Source organism: Nannospalax galili, unplaced genomic scaffold (assembly GCF_000622305.1).
Source record: "Nannospalax galili isolate Female #2095 unplaced genomic scaffold, S.galili_v1.0 scaffold577, whole genome shotgun sequence".
NCBI classification, from domain to species: domain Eukaryota; kingdom Metazoa; phylum Chordata; class Mammalia; order Rodentia; family Spalacidae; genus Nannospalax; species Nannospalax galili.
Window position 1 is genome coordinate 273399 of NW_008340387.1, and position 19098 is coordinate 292496.

The window sequence follows — 19098 nt, forward strand, 5'->3', positions numbered from 1 at the left end:
TAGTAATGATTCACCAAGGCTCTCTTGAGGGTATGGGTGAGCTTGGGATCACATTCACACTGTGATGTGGTTTGCTGTTGTCTGTTTTCATGAATGCATGGACTATACTCTTGGTCCCTTGGGAATAAACTGTTTTGTCCCTTCAGAGCAGAGGTGGGGAGGCCATCTTGGGGGTATGCTTCTTTTTTTTTAAAGTTAAATATTTTTAGTAATAGGAATCTTTTATGTGCAAAAATTTTATGTGAAAAATGGTAAGGTGGCAGAGAAACTCTGAGCCCACCCCCTTCACAGCACAGGTGAGTTATTTCACCAAGGTCACAGCTGGTTCAGACCCTAAATGCCTAGACCACAGTTAATCTTTAGACCATAACCCTCAGCCCAGTAGCTCTGTCTTGCTTAAAGACCAAGAGCAACACTTACAACAGGGTAGGTCACTAAGCCCAAGCTGGGGACAGGGTTCAAGTCTGGAAATCCTTCAGGCTGAATGCCAATGGTTAGAACCAATGCAGAAACTGACATCTGCCCTGGCCCAGTCAGAGCAGGATTCATCCAGGGCAGGTCTATACCTAGCTCTGGTTTGACATAACTAGATCATTAAACATGTGTCCTTCCCAGGAAATCCCTTGCTTGCCAGTAGACTAACTGGCCCCATTCTGTCCTTCAGGAAAGGGGGCCAGGCAAGACAGCAGAGTCCCAGAGCAGTGGAATGAAAGGGCCGATTTCATGAAACTACAAACTGGGACCAGACCACAGTTCACAGAGACAGGAGGCCATGCAGTGGTAGTGTGAGACCAGGAGAGGGACAAGAGCAAAATACAGCACCTACAGGCATAGGCAGACTGTTCAAGAAATGGACAGATTTGGGTTTGCACAATCTGGTCAAGACCCATCCCTAGGACAACCCTATCATTTGTGGCTTCTTCCTGGTCCCTAGCCCAGTGCCATAGCTGTCCCTACTGAAGCGCCTCAGCATGGGATGGCGCCTAGAATCATCAGCAGTCAACTGAGGCAAAAAATGCTCAGCACTTACTCCAAAGAGACCATTGAACCTGTAAGGAGGCCCTTCTATCTGCCATCCCTCCCAACTGGATACAAGCTACCAGGCAGCAGTCACAGCCATACACAGCACAAACACGGAGTAGATAGGACAGACTTGTGGGAATTCTTTCTGGCCCCAGAAAATATAGGGGTTCACAAAAAGGGGTGGCCAGAAAGGAGGTCTGCACACTGACTTAAAGGAAACTAGGCAGGGACGGAGTGAGTCCCTCTTGGCTACCACCACTATGAGTAGCCCATTGTCCTTTCTGTCTTACACCAGGCAGCTCTTGGGCACCTGGACAGGGAGTAGAAGTCCTGGGTTTCCATACCTGAGAGTTTTGAGGGCCCAGGGTTGGCAGTCATTACTGCTTTCTTACCCTACCTTTGGCACCCCAGAGGCAACACACCCCACATAAACCCAGGCCTTAACACCCTGTCCTGCTTGGGTCCATCTGGCTCTAGATGATGCCCTAACCTCATTCCAGAAGTTCAGAACAACTGTGGTTCCAGTCATAGCGGGTTCCACTTGTAGGCCACAGTCTAGGACTTGTTAATGATCTGGGTGCTTTTGGTCCCAGGGAGAGCCATGACCAAGCCTGGACCTTGAACAGAAATGGAGGAATGAGGACTCCATTAGGAGAGTCTCCCCAGCTTATAAACTGGATTGCAAATGCCAAGCAAACCTACAACACCCAAGTTCAATGCCCTCCCATGCCACCACCTGGCCCTTGGCCTTAAATCCAACAGAATGTCAGATGCCCGGGGAAGGACAAGGCAAGGATAGGACTTCCAGGGGACAGTGGCAAAACCTCCAACCCCAAGTGGGGACTGGGAGGAAGTGACCTCTGAGCGTGGGAAGCCAAGTACAGGGGGCTAGACCGATAGGTGGGGAGTCCAAGTCTGGCTCTGCTAGCATAAGTGCTTGTATGTGTAGATGTAGGCTTTGCAGCTTGAGCATGTGTGCAGTCACATCCTTGAAGTCACTGATGAGGCAGGGGATCAAATAACAGCCCAGCTCACACCCCATGAAGCAGCAGAAGAAACCCAGCCAAAGTTCATCAGACTGCCCTTGTAGGAGATCTTGGTGATGATGGTCTCCTGGCAGTGGGGCCATGCTGCACAGGTACACCTTCAGCACTGTGACCGTGGTGGCTGCCCCAGAGTAGGGCCCTGCTGGGTAGGGTCCTGAGTAGCCCATTGGTTGGTGAGGTCCTGGAGGAGGGTAGAAACCTGGAGGCATGTAGGCACATCTGCACTCATGCGAGGAGCCACAAAGCCAGGCTGAGGCATTGGGTGACTGGCTGGTTCATAGGGCCAATGTCAGCAGGGGGCAGTGGCGTGCCTCGTGGGGCCTCTCTGCTGGGGAAGTGGGGCCTGGGGTAGGTGGGGCTCCACTTTTCTCCTCTGGTAGGGGGTCTGTGGGACCCCCACGATAAGAACTGGGAGGCTTGTTTGACACCTTTGCAGCAGCTGCTGCTGCTTCTGGACCTTAGATTCCTGGGGCTCAGAGAAGGAAGGCAGGTAAAGGTACTTCAGCTGCTGGCTGGGACAGGGAGGGTTCTGGGGAGCTCAGAATCCAGGCGTGCCGAGGCCACCAAACACTGAGAACTGTGAGGGTCCAGCCCGGAGCTCCTTGCCCCTCAGCCTGCGGGCACCCTGCCCCTGAGGTGTGCACTTATTACCACTTCTTGGTACTCTAGTGAACTGAAGCACGAGGCAAGAGTGTGGTAGTTATTGAGAAAAGGGTTTTGAGGCACAGAGGTAGGAAGAGGAGGTTACCCAACCAAATACTCTGAAGGTGGTCTCAGTAACACTTGGAGGTTGATGTAATGGTTAATTCTTCCCCAGTCTGCCTTTCCCTTTTATATAGGTGAAGAAGAAATGGCCTTCTATAGGTGGGTGGGCAGAAGAAGGAACAGGTGAGACTGGGGGGGGGTATCCCTAGCAAAGGTAGGGACAAAGCTGCTTCCTGATACTGAGGCAGGTCCCCAGGCAGTGGGGTGAAGGGAATTCAGACTTGTCAGGTACTTGTGTGCAGCCCCAAACTAGCTGCCTCCTCATCCCTTAACTCAGAATCCTACCAGGGCTTCTGCCTTCAAATATTTCTGGGAAGGAGGCAGCACAGGAATGTGTGCCCCACTTGATGAAGGGGTTGATAACTACCAGGGTTGGGGCATGCTGATGACCTCACAGAAGGCCTGTACTCCTCAAGAATGCCCAGGAAAGTCAAAGGACGGTCTTCAGGAACAGTGGATAACACGCAGTGGCTGCGGACAGGACTGCTGTGGTGTGTAGCACACAACCGTACACGAAGAACTGCCTGAAAATTAGGACTCTACCCCATCACGTTCCAAGTGCGAGGAGGGCAGGTTGGCACTGTTCATCATGACACCTTTGGCCCTGGCATTGTGCCTGGCCGATGACTTGGTGGGTATTGTTGGGTGGGGTGTTTCCCATGATGGGAGGGGTGGAGGCTGATGGCTCCCCTGGTGGATTGGCAAAGGGTTTAGGGGTCTTTGGAAGCCTGAGCACATGGTGACTTTCTGCTGCCCTTCATTCTCTGGTTTCCAGCCCTGGCATGGTTTACCCACTGTAGCTTCTGAGAGGTTCCTATGACAAACTGAGGTACAATTTCACTAAACTACAATTTGGAAAACCAGTGAGTTTACTGGGTTTACTTACAGAGCAGTATGAGCGTTTACTTACAGGATTTGTTTGCTTCCTTCTTAAAGTCTGCACTGGAAAGTCTCCATCCAGGTGTGGATAGTGACATCCCCACAGCTGCACAAAATGGTGAGTGATCCTCCTCATGGCTTCTTTAGTTTATATACCCTCCACCCCTCCCCATCATGCAACTAGGGCTTGACTGGTGGTTAGGAGGTGCGGTTGACTCTCCCTGCTTCTTTCTTGCAGAGCATAATAGTCAACAAGCTCAGCTGTGATGATCCTAGGCAAGCGGGTGTGGGTAGTCCTGTGCAACACCTGCCTTTGGATGCAGTCAATACCAGAAGTCAGGGACAGTCTGGACTTCACAAAAGTGATGCTTTTGGTTTCTGCAAAAAGAAGAATTATTGAGCAAAGTGCAAATCTCTATGCTCTTATGTATTTGCATAATTACCTCTTGTCCTTGAAACAAGCCTGAAAAGCAGGTGCTATTTTTAATCCTTAATCTCAGAGAGGTTAAATAATTTACTCAAGGTCAAGCTAGCAAGTCACCAAGACCAGATTCAAATGCTTTCTTTCAGGAGACAAGGAGTGAGTTATGTGGGAATCTTTCCTAGGTCATGAGTTAGAAACTTTCAGGGCTGTGGACTATGCCAGTCAGCTTCCTGTCACTATGGCAAATGCCCAAGATATTGAACTTATGAAGCAATAAGGTTCATTTCAGCTCACACCATTTAGGAGGTTTCAGTATGGGACTGGCTCTGTGGGTTTTGGGCCTGTGGTGAGGCAGCACTTCAAGGCAGGAGTGCAAGGTGGAATAAACTAAGGAAGAGAGAAGAGACTGGGGCCCAGGAATCCCCTTCCAGGAGCCCCTAGTGACTCAAAAGTCCCCTAATTGGGTCCTGTTCTTAAAGTTTCACCTCCTCCCAATAGTGCCCAGCTAGGGATCAGCCTCTGACACCTAGGCTTTGGGGGGCATTCAAAGGTTGATAAGTTCAGAAAGGTCAGGTTCAGACAGGGAAAATCAGCTGTGCCACTTCAGGACCCTGCCATCAAGGGCTATGAGCTGAAGAAAACCTTTATTCTTTATACCAAGTCTTTAAAAAATTTTTTTAAAATATTTTTTAAAAAATTAAAAAAATTATGTATTTTATTTATTACTTTTATGTGTTTGAGTACATTGCCTGTATATATGTAAGTGTACCTGTGTTGTGAAATGCCCATGGAAGTCAGAAGAGGGAGTTGGATCCCCTGGAACTGGAGTTATGGATGGTTGTTAGCTGCCATGTGGGTGCTGGGAACTGAACCTGGGTCCTCTGCAAAAGCAGCCAGTTCTCTTATCCTCTGAGCCATCTCTCTAGGCAATTCCCCACCCTCCTTTGGAATTTTGTTATTAGCACTAAAAAATAAAAAACTCCCAGAGCCTCTGTTTATGTGGGAATGCTTTAAATTCTTTATGTTTAAAGAATAGTTTTTCTAGAGAGAATTTTTAGCTGACAGTCTTTTTCCTTCAGCTCTGTGGATATGCTGCCCACTGCTTTCTTCCTTCTGCAATTTTAGATGAAAAGTCAGTAATATTAATCAAGTGCCCCTGCTCATTTGAGTCTCTCTTTGATGGGGTGTGATAATATATGCCTTTAATCCCAGCACTCAGAAGGTAGAGGAAGGTGGATCTCTGTGAGATCAAGGCCAGCCTGGCTTATATAACGAGTTCCAGGCCAGCTGGGGAAGTCTCTCTTTGTACCAGCATTTTGATTGGTGTGTTATTAGTTTTTTTTTTTTTTGAGACAGGGTCTCAAATGTAGCTGAGGCTGGCCTTGATCTCTTGATCCTCCTGTCTCTATCACCCAACTTCTGGGATTACTAGTGTGCACCATCTTGCTAACACTTTGACTCAGATGCGTGGTGGTATGGACCTCGTAGAGTTTATTTTACTTGGATATATCTGATATTTTTAGACTCATAGACTGTTTTCATTAAATTTGTGATTTTCTAACATCGTTTCTTTTTAAAAAAGTATTTTATTTTTTTATTTTACACATATGTTTTGTCTGCATGTATGTAAGTGCACTCATGTTGTGCAATGCCCATGGAGGCCAGAAGAGGGCATCAGGTCCCTTGGAACTGTAGTTAAAGAGAGTTGTTAGTAGTCATGTGGGTGCTGAGAACTGAACCCAGGCCCTCTAGAAGAGCAGCCAGTGCTCTTAACTGCTGAGCCATCTCTCCAGCCTTCCATCATCATTTCTTCACAGTCTCATGCCATGATGTGCTGTTGTGAGTCCCACACGGTTCTGAGGTTCTGTTCACCTTTCATCCTATTTTTCTGTTTCTCAGACTGGACAGTCTCAGTGAACTATCTTCACGTTTTCGAGTCCTTCCTTCTGTCAAATTCTTCAAACATTGCAATTCTGCTGCTGGTCCCATGTAGCAAACATTTTTTCATAGTTATTATGCTTTTCAGGTCCAGGAATCTAGTTAGTTCTTTTTTTTAAACTTTTAAAAAAGTATACATTATTTTTTATTATAAATAATAAAATTTATATATTATTTTTATTTTATGTGTATGTGTGTATTGCCTGCATGTAGGTAAGTGCACCCGTGTCATGCAGTGCCTGTGGAGGTCAGAAGAGGCTATCGGATCCCCTGGGACTGGAGTTAGAGACAGTTGTTAGCTGACATGTGGGTTCTGGGATTCGAACCTGGGTCTTCTGCAAGAACAACCAGTATTCTTAACCACTGAGCCATCTCTCCAGCCCCTAGTTAGTTCTTTTTAATATTTCTTTATTCATATTGCCTCTTTGATGAAATGCTGTTCTGAGTTTGCCTTGTGTTTTAGATACAGCTTCCTTTAGTTTCTATGAACATATTTTAAGTAGGTGCTTAAAATATTTGTCTAGTACATCCAATACCTGATCTCTCTCTCCCTTTCTCTCTCTCTCTCCCTGTGTGTGAGTGTGTGTGTGTGTGTGTGTGTGTGTGTGTATATATGTATGTGTTCCAGAGACTGAACTCAGGACCTCACACATACTGTGTACACACTCTACTGCTGAGATATATTCCAGCCCTGCTGTTTAAAAATTATCATTCAGTACAAATATTCTATTTTTTGGTCACTTTTTTGTATATGGCTATGCAAAAATATAAAAATTCATGTGAAATCACAAAAGACCCTGGATAGCCAGAGCAATCCTGAGCACAAAGAGCAATTCTGGAGGGATTATCATACCATATTTCAAACTATATTATAGAGCTATAGTCATTAAAATATCATTGTATTGACACAAAAACAGACATATAGATCAATGGAACAAAATAGAAGACCCAAACATGAGTGCGTGCAATTTCAGCCACCTGATACCTGGCAAAGGTGTTCTTGAAAACACACTGGGGAAAAGATAGCATTTTCAGCAGGTGGTTCTGAAAAAAACTGGATCTCCATATGTAGAAGAATGAAATTTGACTCATATCTGTCATCCTGCCCCAAAGTCAAGTCCAAATTAATCAATGTGAAACCTGAAACTCTCAAACTGTTAGAAGAGAACCCAGGCAGTGCCCTATACGATATGGGTGTAGGAGAACCCAGGCAGTGCCCTATATGATATAGGTGTAGTAAAGGACTTTCTCAGTTGGACTTCAATGTTTTGTTTCTGAATACTTGGAGATTCTCTTACAGAGTTTTAATTTAATTCCATTATAGTTACAGAACATGTTGCATGGAATTTCATCGTGCTGAAATTTCTTGAGACTTACTTTGTGACCAAGAATATAGTTGATTTTGGCATATGTCTTCTGTGCACATGAGCAAACTGGCTGTACTTCCATGTGGGGGTCAAGTGTGGGATATCTGTGGTGAGTGGGCTTTGTGTCTTTATCCAGAATGGCTACCTTTGTCTTTTAACTGGAGTGTTTAGCCTGTGTTCACTCACAGATGTAGATATGGAAGGTCTCTATTCTTTGTTACTGCTTGGCTGGAAGTTCCAGCTCTGTAATCTCTCCCTAGGTTGTGTGTGAGACAGGGCATCTGGCTTCTGGCAGAGTATTTTTCGTTGACAGAAAGAGCAGTAGGGAGTGAAAGCCTCTTTGTAGCTTTACTTCAAAAGAGATATACCATCATCACACCTGTTACACTCTGTTAAAGGGTCCAGCAAGTTCTCAAAAGGAAGAGCATTAGGTTCTTCCTCTTGAAGGGAGGAATACTAAAGGATCTTGGATATTATGTAAAATTACTGCATTTGATTATCTTTAGCAATTGTCCTTTATTTTCTTGTTTTACGCGCATTCATGTGTTGTCTGTCTGTAAGTGCATCTGTGCATGCAATACCTGCAGAGGCCAGAAGAGGGCATCAGATCACTTGGAACTGGAGTTATGGATGGTTATTAGCGGCCGTGTGGATGCTGGGAACGAAACCTGGGTCTTCTGAAAGAGCAGCCAGTGCTCTTAACCTCTGAGCCATCTCTCCAGCCCTTTAACAATTTCTTATCTCTAATTTTTCAGCTTTTTCAGCTGTAATATACTTGGGCCATTTATTTATTTGGCTTTGATTTGTAGTTTAACTCCAGTTCAGGGTTCACAGCGATTCTCAAACACTGTTTGATGCCTTCTTCATTCTTGTGAAATCCACTGCGTTGTCTCTTAACCCTGCCTTGTCCCTCTTATCCCTCTCTTGGGCTCCCAGTGACTCCACGTGAGACACTGAACCATGCACCACACTTTCATTACATGCTTTACATTTTCTGTTGTTTTCCCCTATCTTTTTGCTTTGGGTTAGATACTTTGTTCTGCCTATTATTTCATGAATTTTCCTTTTAGCTGTATGGACGCTGCTGGTAAAACCAGTGAGTTTTTGTTTTGGTTACTTTATTTTTCAGTTTTAAATTTCCAGTTGATTCTTCTTTGTGATTTTTGTTCTCTGTCAAAATTGTATATCTTGCCACTGAATTTCTTGAACGTATCAATCACCAACATATTAAAATCAGTTTTTAATTATTCACAGGTGTTTCTATTGCTTGTTGACTTTTCTGCTGATAATTACTGCCTCTTTAAATGTCTAGTTAGTTTTTTAATTTTTTAATTTTATGTGTATGCGTGTATTGCCTGCATGTAGGTAAGTGCACCCATGTCATGCAATGCCCACGGAGATCAGAAGAGGCAGTTGGATTCCCTGGGACTGGAGTTACAGACAGTTGTTAGCTGCCATGTGGGTGCTGGAATTCAAATCTGGGTCTTCTGCAAGAACAATCAGTGTTCTTAACCACCGAACCACCTCTCCAGCCCCTCTAGTTAGTTTTTTTTTTATTGAATGCTTGACACATGAAATCTGTATGATGACTGAGGCTTTGGCTACTGTGAGTTCCCATTCGTGGCTCTCTCCTCGTTCTGGCCAGTTATCAAACTGAGGAAGATAACTAATCCAGTCAGGGAACCCACTGATTAAAGCCTTACTATATGATGCTAGGAAACCCCTTGGGTCTGTAGTTTGGTTTTACTTCCAGAAGCCCTGCAGTACTCTAACTGAAAGGTTGTGGTATACCTCAGGCTTCCCGTCATTGGCAAGCTCTGCATGTGGATTGGGTCTACCAGCCAGTCTGAGCAGACCTCTATTCAGCTCCTCAGCCTCTCCTTGATGCTTTTTCATCAGCTTCTTGGCTTCTCAGCCACTTTCAAATCACACATGTGTCAGTAAGGAAAGTGGAGCTGGGTCCTGGGCATACCTCCGTGCTTGCCTTTTATTTGAGGTCTGTGTCCAACAACTCATTGCTAGCACAGTCGTTCTCTTATTTGGTAAAAAGACTTCTCCAGATTTTCTAATGGTTCTTAGCCAGAGGGTTGACATGAGCATGTCAGCTCAATCTTTGGCTTCATACTTGAAAGGCTTTCTCCACACCCCCCTTTAGCCTTTTAATTCTTATTTTAGTGTTCTGCAGATCTGTCCCAGCTGCTTGACACTGATGATCTTGACCTGGAGTCCTGTGAAAGGGCTGAGAGATTTCTGAGCTCACCCCAGGATACATTCCCTAAATTCTCCCATGTCCATAGGCCCGAATGTTTAGGAAACGTCTAGTGGGCAGAGAAGACAGCTCCAAGCTTCATGTTACTGACACTTTGTGAACTTTCTTAGAAAGAAGAAAAAAAAAACCCCACAGAATTCAGTATTCAAAAGAAGCAGTGTCAACTGTAGTACAAGCTGAAGTGAGTAACGGCCTGTGTGAAACAGTCCAAGGGACACTCAGGAGCCCTCTGAACCACCAGGCTGACACATACTCACATGGAACTCTGGGTAGAGATTAGAGATTCAGTCTGTGCTAGTCACAGATGGCCCAAAGCCTTCGCTGCAGAGTTGTCCATCACCCGATTATGGAGATAAGTGGATTTATTTAAACCTACCACGATAGATACGGGCTTGATAATTGAATTATGGGGTAGTCATTGATTGAGGGGTTGGCAAACCATGAACTACAGTTTCATATCATTCATGAAGTAAGAATGGTTCTTATACTTTTAAATGGCTGGAGAGCAAACAAAAGAATACTTCATGACACATGAAAATTATATGAAACAAATTATTTTGTCCACAAATAAAATTGTGTTGAGGTATAGCCATGAGCACTCATTTACATATTATCTGGTTTCTTCCATGGTTAAGAGTCGAGTTTTGGGGACAGAGCTGCTATGACTAGCAAAGTTAAAATATTTCCTATCTGCTTCCATAACAAGTTATTGATCCTTGATGTAATGAAGTTCCAAGCAGCCCTTGAAATGGTCCTACGGACAAACATTTAATGACAAGAGAAAATGTTCACACTTGATCAAGTAAAAACATTAGGTTTCAAAATATTATAGTCTAATTTCTGTAGTAATTACATTTTTACATTGTTTATATTTGATTAGGAAAAAGTGGCCAGATGAATCTTGGTGGTAGAATTGTGGGTAGTTCAAGGTAACTTTTGAAATTTATTTGAGATTTTCAGTATTTTCTAAACTTTTAAAACTTGTATGACTTTTGTAATATGAAATAGCTAGTACATTTTTCTATAATTTAACAAAAATTCATCACTTGATTTAATAATCTCTATATTCACTGTAGCCTTATTATTCCAACACATTTCTAGAAAGTTATAACTCGGGAGAGCACTCACGTATCAGCTGACCACTGTCACCTTGGGAAGATGTCAGTGGGTCAGTGGGATCCTGATGGGCCAAGTTGTCTTCCAAGGGGGGAAGGGGAGAGGGTGGCTAGGGACTGTCAAGTGTGACTGTGGAGATAGGATTGCACTTGACCTTGTAGGGCTGAGCAGTTAGAAATCAGGAGAAAAGGCTGGAGAGAGGTAGAACAAGCAAGAACGTTACAGCCTTGTTTACAGCCTGGTCATTACTGAACATCCAGAAATTCGGGGTCTGGATTCACACAGTTGCAAATTCAGGGTGCCCGCTTTAGTGGCCATGACATAAAATAAATGCAGGGCTAGGAATATAGCTCAGTGGTAGAACTCCTGCTTAGCATGGATGAGGCCCTAGGTTCAATTCCCAGCACAGGAAAAAAAAAAAGCAAAATTAAATACCATTTTCTTTCAATATTTATTTTTATTTTATGTGACTATGTGTATGTCTGTGTGAGTGTCTGCCATGTATGTGCAAACTCCCTCCAAGGCCAGAAGTGAGAGTCAGATTCCCTGCAGCTAGAGTTACTGGGTGTTGTGAGCTGACTAACGTGGGTGCTGGAAACCAAACTCCAGTTCTCTGGAAAAGCAGCAAATTCTCTTAGCCATGGATCCAGCTCTCCATCCCTACAAACTAATTTTTAAAAAGAAAAAAGTCAACAAATTGCTGGGTTATGGAATTCGATTAGAGGTCCTCTCTTTTAGGCTTCTTTAGGCAATTAATAGCAGCTGAAAATAGCTCCTGATTATACCCAGCTTCCTCTGTCTTTGGGGAGGCCTCCCCAGCCACGTACTCCAGATTTCAGTGGGCCTTCCATGGGCAAGGAGCACTGAAAGACAGGGTCTCTCATTGGCCTCTGTGGTAACTCAGCTTCTGCTGGTACCTGTGTCCTTTCAAGGCTTTGAAGCTTTCTCATTGATTGTTAGAGTCCTGGGTCATGAAGCTAGAGGGCAGCCATCTTTCTGTGAATTGTTAGAAGCCCATGTTGTGTGGGGGGTGTTCATGCTCTGGCTGTTCTGTTCTCTTGAAGGGAAAACTTTGTGCCTTTCCTGCATTCCCGGGGAAGAAGCAGGAAAACTGCCTGGCATTGGCTGGACGGATCGACCCTTCTCCCTGAAACAGACTCCGGAAAATACATAACTTTTACTCATTTATTTTCCCTGTTGCTAATATTATTGCAAATAATTCAGAATTTATTGCAAGTTATCAAACCTTGATTCTACCAGCAAGGAAACTGTCAAAAGGTCACATGAATAGTCTCAGAGTTTAGTTTACATTTAGCTAGACCAAAGTTATGCCAATTCTCTACAGTCTATTGTAGAAAATTGAAGCAGAGAGAAATAAAAATCAAATCCAACAATGTCTAAAGAGAATTTATACTATGCTTAAGTAGAAGCTGTCCCAGGTAGGCCAGGCTGCTTCAACATTTGAGAATTGATGAATGTAATACATTGCATCAATTGACTAAAATGGGGGAGAAGTCACATGATCTCATTAATAGATGTGGAAAAAGCACTTGACAAAATCTGTTTGGCAAAATTTCATTCATGAGAAAATCATAAATAAAGAGGAACTTTCTTTAAATAAAAGAAATTAAACAGACTGACCTAGAAGAAATCTTCAAATTGCTAACCTCAGTTAAAATCTCACAGACCTCGTATCTAATGATCATTGGGAATGCTAATAATATACACCTTGTTTTTTTCAGGTGAAGAAAATGCAGTTGGTAAAATCTGATGGGAGTGGAGATGCAGCTCAGTTGGTAGAGTGTTTGCTTAGCATGAAGCCTTGAGATTGGTCCCCAGCACTGTATAAACTGGATATGGTGGTGCATGACTACATAGAGGATCAGGATTTCAAAATCAGCCTCACTACATATTAAATTCCAGGCTACCCTAGGGTAAGTGAGATCCTGGTTTCTTGTTTTTGTTATTGTTTTGTTTTTAAAGAAAAAGAAATCTAAAGCCTTAGGTGAAATTTTGTGAGGACAGACCTCACATACAATTCTCTTGTTCTCTATGGACCTGTCACAGAACTTGCTGCTCTATTCACCTGGATTTTTCCAGCTTTGTTGGATCCTACCCATCCCGTCAGATTCATATATGCCCTAGAAAGACCTTTTTATTGCCTTTTATGCCAAGTAATTTCAAGAAAAATGATGACACTCATTTTTTTTAGTAATTTAAAAACAAATACAAACATCACTTTCACATATTTGGATTTAGACGATCAGGGTAGTATTTAAATTGCCTGTTTAAACATCATGAAATACCAAGTTAAGATGTAATTCAGATATATTTGATGATAATAATTAAAATCTTTTAAGTATTGCTGGGTGTGGTGGCACATGCATTTAATCTCAGCACTCGGGAGGCAGAGGTAGGCAGATCTCTGTGAGTTCGAGGCCAGCCTGGTCTCCATAGTGAATCCAGGACAGCTGGGGCTACAGGGAGACCCCATCCCAAAAAGACCAAAAAAAATCTTTTAAGTATTAAAAATATACAATCAATTATAAAAGATTCTAAAAATAAGTCCAAAATGCCTGTCCCTGTTTATTATAGCTTTACTGAGAAAGGAATTAGATACCATATGACGTCAGATTGTGCTCAACTGTCCCACACAATAAAGTTTTGTCAAAAAAAAAAAAAATCTTAACACTACATTTACCGAAGGGAACTTGAGGTTTTTTCGTTAGGGTCAGAATAAAGTGAAGGTGTCCCTTCTCAGCATGGCCTCCAACATTGTACTGGAAGGCCTAGCTGATGAAATAAGACAAGAAAAGTAAATGGAAAGTAGGCTTCTCTAGAAGGAAGAAACACACAATGATAGTCCATAATAATCAGAAAGGATAAGCAAACAAGAACTCTAGAAACAATAAGGAATTGTAATAGGAAGTTCTGAGAGTACAGTTAATGTAGAAAAGCCAGCCACTTTAGCAGCCACCTCTCAAAATGAAATACTTAAGTATAAATCAAACTATGTAAAATTTCTACACAAGGAACAATACAAAATTCTGATGCTAGATATCAAAGCTAAAGAAGTGGAAAAAATTCTTTCACGTTCATTGGTGGGAAGGCTCAGTATTATATCGGTTCTTTTCAATTTGCTGTAGAGATTCAGCACAATCCCAAGTTATTTTGTGGTTTATCAGCAGTTTTGAGGTTTGGATCTAGATTGTTCTCCACAGGCTCGTGTTTTGTGGCACAGTTTTGAAGGTTGTGGAGCCTTAGGAAGGGGGCCCTGGCTGGCAGGACTGGTCCCTGAGGGCCAGCCTCTGAAGATTATGCTCTTGTCTGGGCTCTCTCTCTCCTTCTGGGTCCATGCCCTCTGAGGCGGCCATGACTTCACATTCTTGCCACCATCCCTTTCCCACCATGACAAACTTAAAGTTCTCTGAAGCCATTAGGCAAAATAAATCTCCCCTCCCCTAAGTTGTTTCTGTCGGGTAGTTTGTCACAATGATGAGAAAAACAATACATAAAATTGGTACCAGAGAAGTGGGGTCATTGCTGCAATAAACCTGTTCATGTGGCTCTTAAGTCTTTGGAACTGGTTTGTTGGAAGTAAGTGGAAGAGTTTGGAGACAAGGGCCAGAGAAGCCCTAGCATTCTATACGCAGAGTTTAAATGGGCGATTCTGCCAAGAGTTTGGAAGACCAGAATGCTGATAGAAATACAGATAGTAAAGATGATGCTCATGAGGGTTCAGTGGGTGACAAGGGCTCTATTGGGACTTGGACATTTGAGTTACATTCTGGCTATGCTCTGGCAATGTACTGGAAATCTGAGTGAGGCTGAACTCAAAAGTAACCGAGTAACATCTTTGGTTGTTATTAGGTAACTTCTCATTGCTGTGGCCAAATACTTGACAAGAAGCACCTTAAAAGAGGAAGGATTTACCTTGGTTCATGGTTTGAGGGTCCAGTCCATCATGGCAGGGAAGGCACAGTAGAGTTCATGAAGGTGAGAGTGTATGAGGGAATTCCTCACATCTTGGCATAAGAAGGAACATGGAGAGGTGAAGGCAGATGTGCATCTGGAGTTCTCCTTTCCCCCTTTTATTCAGTCTGGGCTCCCAGCACATGGAATGGTGCCACCTGCTTCAGGGTAGATCTTATCCCCTTAGCTAATTCTCTCTGGAAGCATCTTCACTGACAGACCTAAAGGTGCATCTCACTAATGCCATAGATATTTCTTTATCCAACCAGCTAACAACCAAAACGAACCCTCACATTGGTGGAAGAAATTTCAAGAGAATGTATTTCAGTTGTGGTATGATCTAGCTCCATGCTTTTAGCCAGGCTTGTCATGGGCATTGAGAGGAAAGGCAGAGCAGAAAGATGTAAAAAATGGTCAGTTTTGGAGGATGAACACAGTTAAACCAATGTAGACACAGTGACTGTAAGTGTTACAGAGATTAGCAGCATTAAATAGAAGCCAAGTATTTTGCCTTAGGACAACAGGAAAGACACCTTGATGGTGAGATCCAACCTACTGAAAGTTCCTGAATATAACTGAAATCTCATTTAAAAGTCTTCAATTAAAAAGATTGTTGGGGGCGTGAGATGGCTCAGTGGGTAAAAGTGCTTGCCACCAAGCCTGATGACTTGAGTTGGACCCCCAGGGCCCAAAGGAGAGAAGTAACTCTCACATATTGCCCTCTGACCTCCACATATGCACTCTAGAACATATATGTATGCACATATATATGCAAATAAATAAATGTAATTTTTTAAAAATTAAAGAGTATTGGGGTGCCATACTGGAAAAGGGCTACCTACTTTCCCCAGACACACCCATGTAGGCACTCAGAGGCTACTGCAGCCATGTATAGAGGGCCTGGCTACATGTTGAGCTGGCATTATAACTTGGTATCATCCACGTGGTGCTGATTTTGCAGGCACACAGATTGTAAGTGATGGAGTCATGAAGGCTTGCACCAAGGTTCCAGAAAAAAAGCTACTGAGGCCAGACAGCATGTAGCAGAGTCAGACTCTGTCCAGAAGGCCCTGAGATAAATGGTACAGTGTGGGTGAAGCTTAACCTGCATTAGGGACTCCAGGATGTTGAAGACACCTGGAGCAGAAGCATATACCATGGAAGGCTGTGGGCATTGAGTAGAGACAGTCAAGAGAGAATCCACATGTATGTTGCAAATGGCAGGGTCACAGAGGGGAGCTGCCCGAGCCCACCAGAGTTCACATCATGCCACCACATGAATGATGGACTTGGAGCTACTGGGGGGCTTAATGTTTGCCTTGCTGGGCTCCAGTCTTCCTTCCACATGGTCTTTCCTTGCCATCATGCTCCTTCTCCCTTTTGCAATAGGAATGTCTTCTCTATCACACTGTATAATCTAAGTATATAACTTTCTTTTTGATTTCACAGGGGCTCAGAGCTAAGAGTTTGCCTTGAGTCTTAGTAGAGACTTTAGATTTATGTACATCGTTAGAACTATTAAGGGGTTATGAAAGATTCTTGAAGTTCCATCAAGTGCATTTTACACTAGGAGATGGCCATGAGCCCTTAGGGTGGGGGGGAAGAGGGAGGGAATGCCATGGTTTGAGTCTCCAAAGTCCCTTACAGGCTTGTGTTTTGAGCCCGTTCCCTGGCCTGTGGCACTATTTGAAGGCTATAGAACTTTGAGGAGATGGGACCTGGCTGGTGAAAGCAGGTCACTAGGGTCTGGCCTCTGAGGGTTATGCCTGCTTCTGCTTCCTGCTCTGTTCCATGCCAGACGAAGATCAGCTGCTTCATTCTCTTGCCACCATGGACTTCGCCGTTCCATCCCTACCTTCCTGTAACAGCATCCCACAATAGGGTTGGTTTTCTGTCCCCATTTAGTAGTGGCCTTTGAAGTCTCTTGGAGAGGTTAGTGATGAGATTGGCTTTCAAGCACTGCATCGTATGTCACATAGCAACATTTGTTCAACCATTCCCAGTGACACCTTTCACTTTCTTCCTGCTTTTTCTGTCTCTACGGCAAAAACCATCTTCAAAGATGGGATCCAACAGCCTCTTCTGTCCTCCGTGGGCACTGCACGACACGGGTGCATTTACCTACATGCAGGCATAATACTCATACACATAAAATAAGATAATAAATAAAAAAATTTGTCTTTTTTTTTGAGACAGGGTCTCCCTGTAGCCCTAGCTGTCCTGGAACTCACTATGTAGACCAGGCTGGCCTTGAACTCACAGAGATCTGCCTGTCTCTGCCTCCCAAGTGCTGGGACTACAGGCATGCGCCACCACGCCTGGCTAAATATTTTTTAAAAAATCATCTTCACACATATATGCCTGCGAGTTTTAATGTCTCTCCAATAGATGTGGGGTGCCACCTTTCAGTGCTTTGATATGTTAATTTGCAAGCATACCCACATTCATTCATTATCTTTTTGGGTGAGGTACCAATTGAGGTTGCCTAGGAAACGAGATCAGGTGCCAAAGTCACAAGACATATGAGCATATGGTTTTGCTGGGGTTAATTAAAAATCATTAGTCCAGATAACGTCCATTAATAAAAGTCATTCCCACACCTACCATCTAGTGACGTGACAACCACCAAGTCAGAACAGAGCACATCACGCAGCCACTCCACACTGCCATTCCTATAAAAGGCTAGTAATGCAATTGTGTACTGTTTAGAATACTTGCTAATAATACAGTATGATTATGTTGCTGACTTACATAGTGAGATGTATGTATGGGGGATGAGACAGGGTCTCATGTATTCCAGGCTGGTCTGGAACTCACTAAGCAGCTGAAGCTAGTCTTGAACTTTTGATCCTCCTGCTTGTGCTTCCCAAGTACTGGGATTGCAGGTGTGAACCACCAAGACTAATTATTCTATCTACCTATCTGTCCGTCCGTCCGTCCATCCATCCATCCATCCATCCACCTAGTGAGTGTGTGTGCATGTGCACATGCAGGCATCTGAGTGTCATGGTATGCTTGTTGAAGCAAAAGGACAGGCTTAGGTGTTGGTTCTTGCTTTCCACCTTAGACTGGGTCTCTTGTTGGCTGCTGTGTATGCCAGGAGAGGTGTCTGCAAGCTTCAGGGATCCTCCAGTCTCCACCTCCCATGGAAGCACTGGAATTACAGACACACATTATTGCATCCAACTTTATGTGGGTTCCAAGGACTTAAATACAGGTCCTCAAACTTGTGCAGTAAGCACTTTACCCACTGGGCCATCCCCACAGCTATAGTTACTGTAATTTTAGCCAATATTTTTGAAAGAACTCTATTTCAAAGAAGTTTGCCTTGAAACATTTTATCTGCTGTGCTGGCCACAGTCTCAGCCATCACATGCTACCACATTCCTTGATGGTATCAAGAGGCTACACTGTGTGAGCATACCTTATCACATGGGTGTGTGGTAGGCTAGGCCATGTCAGGTTGTATTCATGTGTTCTGTGATGATCATACAGTAGTGTTGGGCCTCCGGGACCCTTGAACGCTTGGCACGGAGGACAGTGAGGCCTGTAGTACTTTCCTGAGCCTGGCTAAAGTTTAGTGACCTGTCTCTAGCCTGTCACTTCCGCATAGAGGTGACTCAGCAGAGGCATGATCTAAGATTGCCTCTACCCAGTTACAACTGACGTGGTAAATTCCTGGTGGCCCAAAGTCTATCATCCCATATGACGCATCCATAAGCCCATCTCGCTACCCCCCCATTCACCAAGGCTATATAAGCCACTGACTAACGCAGTAAAGTGAGTTCCTGCTTTGACAGTACTCCCGACTCCGTGTGGTTTTCTCCAGTCGTGGCACTCACCATCCCCCTCAGCCCGGGGGAAGAGGCAGGATGGCCCTGCTCCCTTCTCCCTCATCGCCCTACCTGCCAGAGAACCCAGCAGACTCCTGCCCGTGTGAGGCATCGCCTTTCTCGAAGTACGCCGACGGGCCAATCGGTCTGCGGGTGAGTGTTCCCCCATAAATTATGGGGAAATCCAGTTCTAAACCCGACCCCTCTTTAGATTCCCTCAGGGTCCTGCTCAAGAGGAGGGGCCTCAACCTCTCAGACAATCAAGCTCTCCAAGCCTGGGGTTGCTTACTTAAGATCGCGCCCTGGCTCCGGTAAAGCAACCTCTTCGACTGGGATACCTGGGATAGAGTTGAAAAGCTGATCAGACTACTATCCTCAGGCCTCTTGGGGTAAGTCTACAGCGCAGCTCTCCGCGCCGGGACTCCCTAAGCCTCATTCACCCTTCCACCCCACCCACCACCCCCCC

General features: G+C 44.2%; 1 pseudogene; it reads right to left on the minus strand.

Annotated features, from left to right (window-relative positions):
- Window positions 1-1947: 1947 nt before the first annotated feature.
- Window positions 1948-19098, minus strand: part of LOC103736011 — a 23772-nt pseudogene continuing 6621 nt past the window's right edge.